Consider the following 6,946-nt stretch of genomic DNA (forward strand, 5'->3'; position numbering starts at 1 on the left):
TTGCTACCCTGCACCCTGACTGGAAGATGTCATACTCTTATCACTCACAACCGAGGGTGATTTCTGTGCCCCAGAAGTAAGATAGCTCATCTCCAACTCTTGCCTGTGATCCATGAACATTTGGCACTTACCGCTTCACTCCTTCATAAGCAAAAAGGAAGACAATTTTGGCACCACGCAGCCAGTCCCCTAGTTCTAGTTCCCGAACCCTGGCTGCAAGGCTACCAGGATCTCGGCTGTTGTTGCCTTGCAGTGAACGTGGCTTTCCATGCGATAGGTGCCTTCTGGACTGACTAACCCTAGTCTAATAGCGAACAATTTCACACAGATGTGGTGAAACTCATGTGAAATTGCTCACTACAGATCAGTAAGTAAGCACTAGCAAGCCTCTGCTTAACTTGAGTTCTGGGTTTTCTGTGTCTGCCAGGGATTGTAAATTTGAAAAAGAGGCTTTGATTACATGAGAGCATAGTGAACTGAGAAAGACAGATGTTAGGCATACCTAGAAGCAGAATCGTTGATGGGTGAAAATATGTGAGATTACTTGTTACAGGTTAGTCAGTAAACACAAATAAGCCCGTGCTTACCTTGCTTATGGGATAGTCTGCCCCTGCGTTTAATAAATAAGATCCTTCTGTTGATTGATTTATGATGACCATGTATCCTGATTCACGATGATACATTTTGAGCAGAACTCTTCTTCCAAACTCACTCCCCTCTGAGGCAGGCAGAGTTTTCACTTTTTCCCTGGGATCAGAGACACATTTACAAAGAACTTTTTCATTTGCACGCTGATGCTTGCTGCATGTATTTATTTTCTTCTGAAATTACTGAGCAAAGTAGGCACAAAACAGAAGTGTAATATCTTCCATTGCTCTCCTGCCTTCATTTCACCATTCTGCTTCCTTGATCTAGAATGGTTTTCTTCTTGAGTTCCCCTGGAAATGGCTGCTTTGATGGCTCCTGGGGCCTCTGTGTGCTAATTCCTTCAGGGGTCTCAGCGATGCCTTTATTTGCAGCCACAGGACATTTACTTACAAACCTTCTCCCCCTCCTAGACCTTAATTTCTGTATAAACAAAGATGCTGCATTTGTATCCCCCAACCCAGTTGAGTGCCTAGCATAAGAAAGACAATATGTGCTCATTGAATGGGTCAATTGGCTAGAGGTCACCTTAACTAGAGGGAAATCAGCTGAATCACAAGTATCTATTTCAAAAAAGGAGAAGGGCATGGCGAGGGCCCTGTTATTCCCCAGCACAAGTAAATTTTTTTGCAAATTGGCTGCCATTTACAAAGCACATCATTGTAGAACATTTTCTTGAACTGTGCTGGTCTCCAAAAATCCAAACGTAGCTCACTGCCGTTGAGTCAGTGCTGACTCATAGGGACCGTATTGCACAGGGTAGACTGTAAAGGGAGTAGCGAGCTCCATCTTTCTCCCTCAGACAGGTTGGTGGTTTCAAACTGTTGACGTTGCAGTTAGCTGCCCAATGCTACAGCACTTCGCCCCCAGGGTTTCCATTCTAGAATGTAAAATTACTTTTGAGGTTTTCAGGGCACAGTTCAAATTAACATTATTAATTCATTCTTTCTCCTAAACCAAAGACCACTTCAGATGTTGTCAAGAAAAGAAGGCCATACTTCTCTGGCTTTAAAAAATTCATCATTAGTAGAAGAGTAAATTTATTAAAGAATATATTACTGGGGAGAAAGCAGAAAAAGTATCTACCAAAGTGCCCCAAAGGAAAGTTGGGAAATGGCTTAGCAATGACATAGCGGGAAGTGGTTCTGTTTGTCTTTCTCTTTATTAATTTCCTAATTGAGAACTGGTAAGCAAAAACGAAAATAGACTTCACATACCCTCAGCCACTGTTAACCTTAAAGTTAGTGTGATTGCACGCTGATCACCCTCTCAGACATGGAACAGAACCACATTTCAATTTAACGCAGGAGGCCCAACCAAGTCTCAGACTCAAACCGTTTAGGATTTCGTTGTGCTCTAGATTTTTGTAAAGCAGAATGAAACGGTTAGATCTCTCTCTCTCTCTCTCTCTCTCTCTCTCTCTCTCTCGTGGGTCCTTGGCTTCGTGAGAGGCAGAATTCACGCCAAAGCCTGGTTTGTGATCCAAGTGAGTTTTACGAAAGTTAGAAGCAGTTTGGGGTTCTACAGGAAATGGAACACAACCAGAGAGTCCGAAGCATGGTTGGCGGGACGCAGCTGCTTTGAACTGTGTGTTGGAGCCGCTGGGAGAGTTGGAGAGTGGGCCACAGCAAAACCTCTGGCTCTTCAGGACGTGTGGTCAATGATACTGGTTGATCTCATTGGCTGAATCAAATTGACCTGGCCTAGAGCCAATCCAGGTGTCACCCCCACCTAAGTGTATCACACCTTCCTGGCCAGGAGCTTGAACCTAACATTTACCCCCCGAAGAGGTATGGTTCCAAATCTTTGGGGTACTGGGCAACGACATCTCTAGCTGCTTCCTGCTGGCAAAAGGGGCAAAGTGGGGCTTTGGGTCCACACCCTTCCTACTCTGCGGGAAGAGATTGTGCCCTCAGGGGCCATGATAGATGAAGTTGAGGTGATCAAAGAGCTGGTCATCCCGAAGCTGGCACACTGGGTTCAAATACATTGGTACCTCAAGAACTTCTGGGGGAAAAGCAAACAGAGGAACAGTTTGGGTGAGACCGGGCTAAGGTCGTGAGGTGGCAGTGCCCTGGAGGTGGGTTAGTGTCACGGGAAGTTTAGAAAGAGGGCATCTTAGGACTGACAGGCATGGGTGTTTGTTCCCTGTAAACCCAGGAGTCGGGTAAAAGCATTCACTGGCTCAGAGGCTGTGAGGGATCTGAGGTAGAGTCTCTGTGGAGCCCTTATCTGTCCTGAGGTGGCAGAGAAACACCCCAACAGCTCTCAGGTGTGCTGGTCTGTATGCTCCGCTTCTGAGGGCTCTGGGTGCAACAGGTTCCACGGTTATACCTGCGAACGGTGCCCAGGGTCCAGATAAGAAGGGGAGGACAGGGCAGGCAGCCCAGCTTCTAGGAGGATGTCCACTGACCTCGCTGCCACATTGATTACTCACCCGAGGTTCCAGAACCCGCTACAGCTCTCCTGCTGCTTCGCTGGCCGGGCTGGGCCAGTCGTCAATGAGCAGCTGCTCACTGGCCCGCGGGCGCCCTTCCTCTTGGCTATCTGCCCTAGAACAAGGGACACCCTGGTGGCCAGCTTCCTTGCCGGGGTGGCATGGCCCTTGTGTAGGCCTATTCTGGCTAGGGCAGTTCTGTGCCCAATGGCCCAGTTCTCGACACACATAGCTATTAGCACTTTGGTTACAGGTCAGGGAAACTTGGGAGAGCAGTAATCAAGTGCGGCCAGCACTGGGCATGCCTGAGGGCCTTCCTTCTCTCCCCCTGAACCTGCACCTCCTGTTCCCTATTGTAATATGTCAAACTGCCACTCCCCATCTAGAAAACACAACACAAAATTACTGGGAGCCTGTTGCCTCAAGGTCAGTCATGCAGTTTCAGCGCACACCTCTAGAGGGCCGTGAAACTGGGGACTCGAGCAGGTGCCTCTGTTCCAGGGAGAGGTCGGGGACTGCAGTCTTTGCCAGCAAACTGGGCCCGACTGTTTTCTAGACAGCAAGCATTGGCCACCGGCTTGAGTGACTTAGCAGGGCCTATGGAGGGAATTACTGGCAAGAGTAATTCACCAACCTCCAAAGGCAAGACCACTGCTTGGAGTGGCCTCCCAATAGTCTTCAAAGGTGCCCCCTGGCAGGAACAGACTCCTGAATCTATGAAGGGTAGATCAGTAGTTCAGGGAACATGTTAGGGAAATTGGGATAGCTGGGCCCAAAATGTGCTGAAAGTGGTATCGCTGAAAAGCAAAAGTTAACAGTCACTCGGGCTAGGCTTCCAAACACCTTGGGCCTAGGCTTTGGCAACGGAAAACCAGCCGGTAGGAAAAGGACAAACCCACGCTGCCAGAACGCTCAAGCAGCTTGTTTGTAAAACCAGAAGAAAGCTAAAGGGAATGGAGGGGGGAAGGGAAGTGGTTGGCTCCTGGGACTTGGTGGGGCTAACTCTCGGGGCCCAAACAACCAGCCACCTAGGCACCACCCCATCCCCATGTGTTTGGATCATTGGGTGCCATCTTGGCCAGTGTCTTGTGCTCAGTTATCCTGCAACAAAAATGGCAGTGTCCACTGGGCAGCACCATCTTGCTGGGGAGCAGAGTCATGTGGCCAGGAAAATGGTGGCCTCCACACGTAGTTTAGTCAACTGGTTGGGGCAAGCTACTGAATCCGAGTCCTGAAGAGACAAACAGGATTTACGCATGTGTATGCGACTTTCTAGCTGGCTGGGATGCCAAGCAGACCGGTGAAAATCACAAAGGTGCAGTGCTCCCATCTCATCCCAGGATAGGCTGGGGAGTGCATGAAAGCCCCCAGAAACACAGAAAGGCAGACCTGCAGCCTCTCCTAAAATACATTACAAGCAGGGCACGGTGACTTCTGCTGCGGGATAAATGAAGACTGGTATCCTTTCCAAATTGTGCGCAGTGCAGTTTTAAAGTCCAGCCCAGCAGCTGTTTCCTCAACCTTATATCTCCGAGTCACGGCACCATATGTTAGATCTCTCTCTGTCTCTCTCTCTCATGGGAGAGATATACCTCAGTCCTTGGCTTAGCGTGAGAAAGAATTCACGCCAAAGACTGGCTTGTGATCCAAGTGAGTTTTATGAAAGTTAGAAGCAGTTTCAGGTTCTACAGTAAATGGAACCCAAGCCAGACAGAGTCCGAAGCACGGTTGGCCGGATGTGGCCACAGCTGCGCTGAACTGTGTGTTGGAGCCACGGGGAGAAAGCACCAGAGCAAAAACCTCTGGCTTTTCAGGGACCCCATTGGGAGGTGTGGTTGGCGATAATGGCTGAACCCATTGGATGAATCAAATTCACCTGGCTTAGATGGGCCAATCCAGGTGTAACGCCTACCTAGGTGTACCACCCCTTCCTGGCCAGGAGCTTGAACCTAACAAAACCAAACCATATAACATGCCCTTGTCATTAGAAACTGCCCCAGGAGCATCCTTATGACAATGGGGTCAGATACGACTGGGAATCTTTCGAAGATCTCCAAAAACAAAAACCAAACGCACAGCTGTCTAAGCTATGCCAACTATGGTACAGGGGTGAGTTTCTGAGATGAATTCTTTACGATAGAAAGCCCTCTAGGAGCGGCAGCTGGTTTCAAACTGCTGACCATGTGGAAAACTTTCCAATGATGCATGACAAAGCCCTCTTATGAAACGTTATGAAACTGATGTTTGCCTTATGTGTTGACTTTAACTCATAATTGCCCCATGGATGTTAGTGGCAGTACGCCCCAGGGTTTGCATTGGCTGGTTTTGCTAGGTGTCTCCAAGCAAGTCCCATCTCCCCTTCATTCAGTTAGCAGCTGAGTGTCTTAATAATTTTTACCAGCCAGTGACTCCCTAAAGATACTCAGTGACTATTAAATACAAATAAATGAACAGTTGATTTCTCCCCCTGCCCCCCACCCTGCCCGATTTACTAGCCAGAGAAGTCCTTTCCTCTTTTCAAATGTTTTGACAAAAGCTGACTTTTACCAATGTGTCGTCTAATACAATAAATGCTTGGTGTTGGGTCAGGCACCAGTTGGGGCATTTTAGGAACAGCCTGACCTGCCCTGTATCCAAAGAAGCTGCATAATTATATTTAAGATGAGAAGTTGATGTCCAAAGGTTCACCACTTTCTTGACACAGCAAAGGTTTCAGGTAGACACACACACACACACACACACACACACACACACACACACATGAAAAGGCTGACACACACAAAATCTTCAGGTAGAGGCTCAGGACAAAGCTCAGAAGGAGAAACAGAAGGAGGAATACAATGGGAAAACACACAGGGAGAATGGAATGAGTGATGTTACAATGAGAAGATTACAATCAATGAACTGAAACAAAATCTGTATGCACTGTTGAATGAAAAACTGGTCTTCTTTGTAAACTTTCACCCAGTTCACAATACACTTTAAAAACTCAGTACAGCGGAAACAGACTTTGGAGGTTACCAGTCAGGGAAGGGTAAGGGAGAGAAAATAAAGCAATAGACTCAAGGCATGGCAGGTATTCACTTGGATGAGGGGGCTTTGTAAATCCACATGAAGGAGGGACAGGAGGGCAAGCTACCCAGAGTTGACAAGTAACTTAAACTCCTAAAGACCAACATGATGGTCAGAAATGTAAACTCCTCACCCAAGTTATAGTAACAAATTATTTTAAGAAAATATTTATGTAGAAAAGCTGATATTCTATAACCCTACATCTGTATGGTTGCCTGATGAACTAATAAGTAATACTTGGAAAATGTAGTTATATCCAATTCATCTTTAAACTGTAAAGAAGGCAATTAGAAATGTTTTCACTTTTAATGCTCCAGATAACGTGCTTGCCACTGAGTTGTGCAGATTTGAGGACAGAGAAGAGCAGATGGGACTTTTGGCAAACAGTAGACATGTCTGACTGGCACAGCAGAGCTGGCTAATGCTCTCGCAGAAGGCACTGCTAATACCTCCATCAATTAGAGTCCCGCTACCCATGGTCTGCCAGTCAGAAGACATCTTAACTACTTTTCCTTAAAGCCCAAAGCAGCTCCATTATAACCTCTTATGGGGCCAAGCAGACAATTTAGGATTCACTTTTGACAGTCTGCTAATGTCAGTTTTTCACTGAATGTATGTTCCTGTCTGGAAATATTGCTAATGTGTACTGTTGCTATTTTGTATGGTAACTATGCTGCCATCTGAACAGCACAGGAGTAATTTACTTATTTATCCACAAATATTTATTGAACTCCAAGACTGAATACTGTAAGCATAACACATCCTTTGTTTTCAAAGCTTATTAAGCGAGCA

This window comes from Echinops telfairi, unplaced genomic scaffold, assembly GCF_000313985.2.
Source record: "Echinops telfairi isolate 266 unplaced genomic scaffold, ASM31398v2 ScPeMD7_7469;HRSCAF=8507_1, whole genome shotgun sequence".
Taxonomy (NCBI): domain Eukaryota; kingdom Metazoa; phylum Chordata; class Mammalia; order Afrosoricida; family Tenrecidae; genus Echinops; species Echinops telfairi.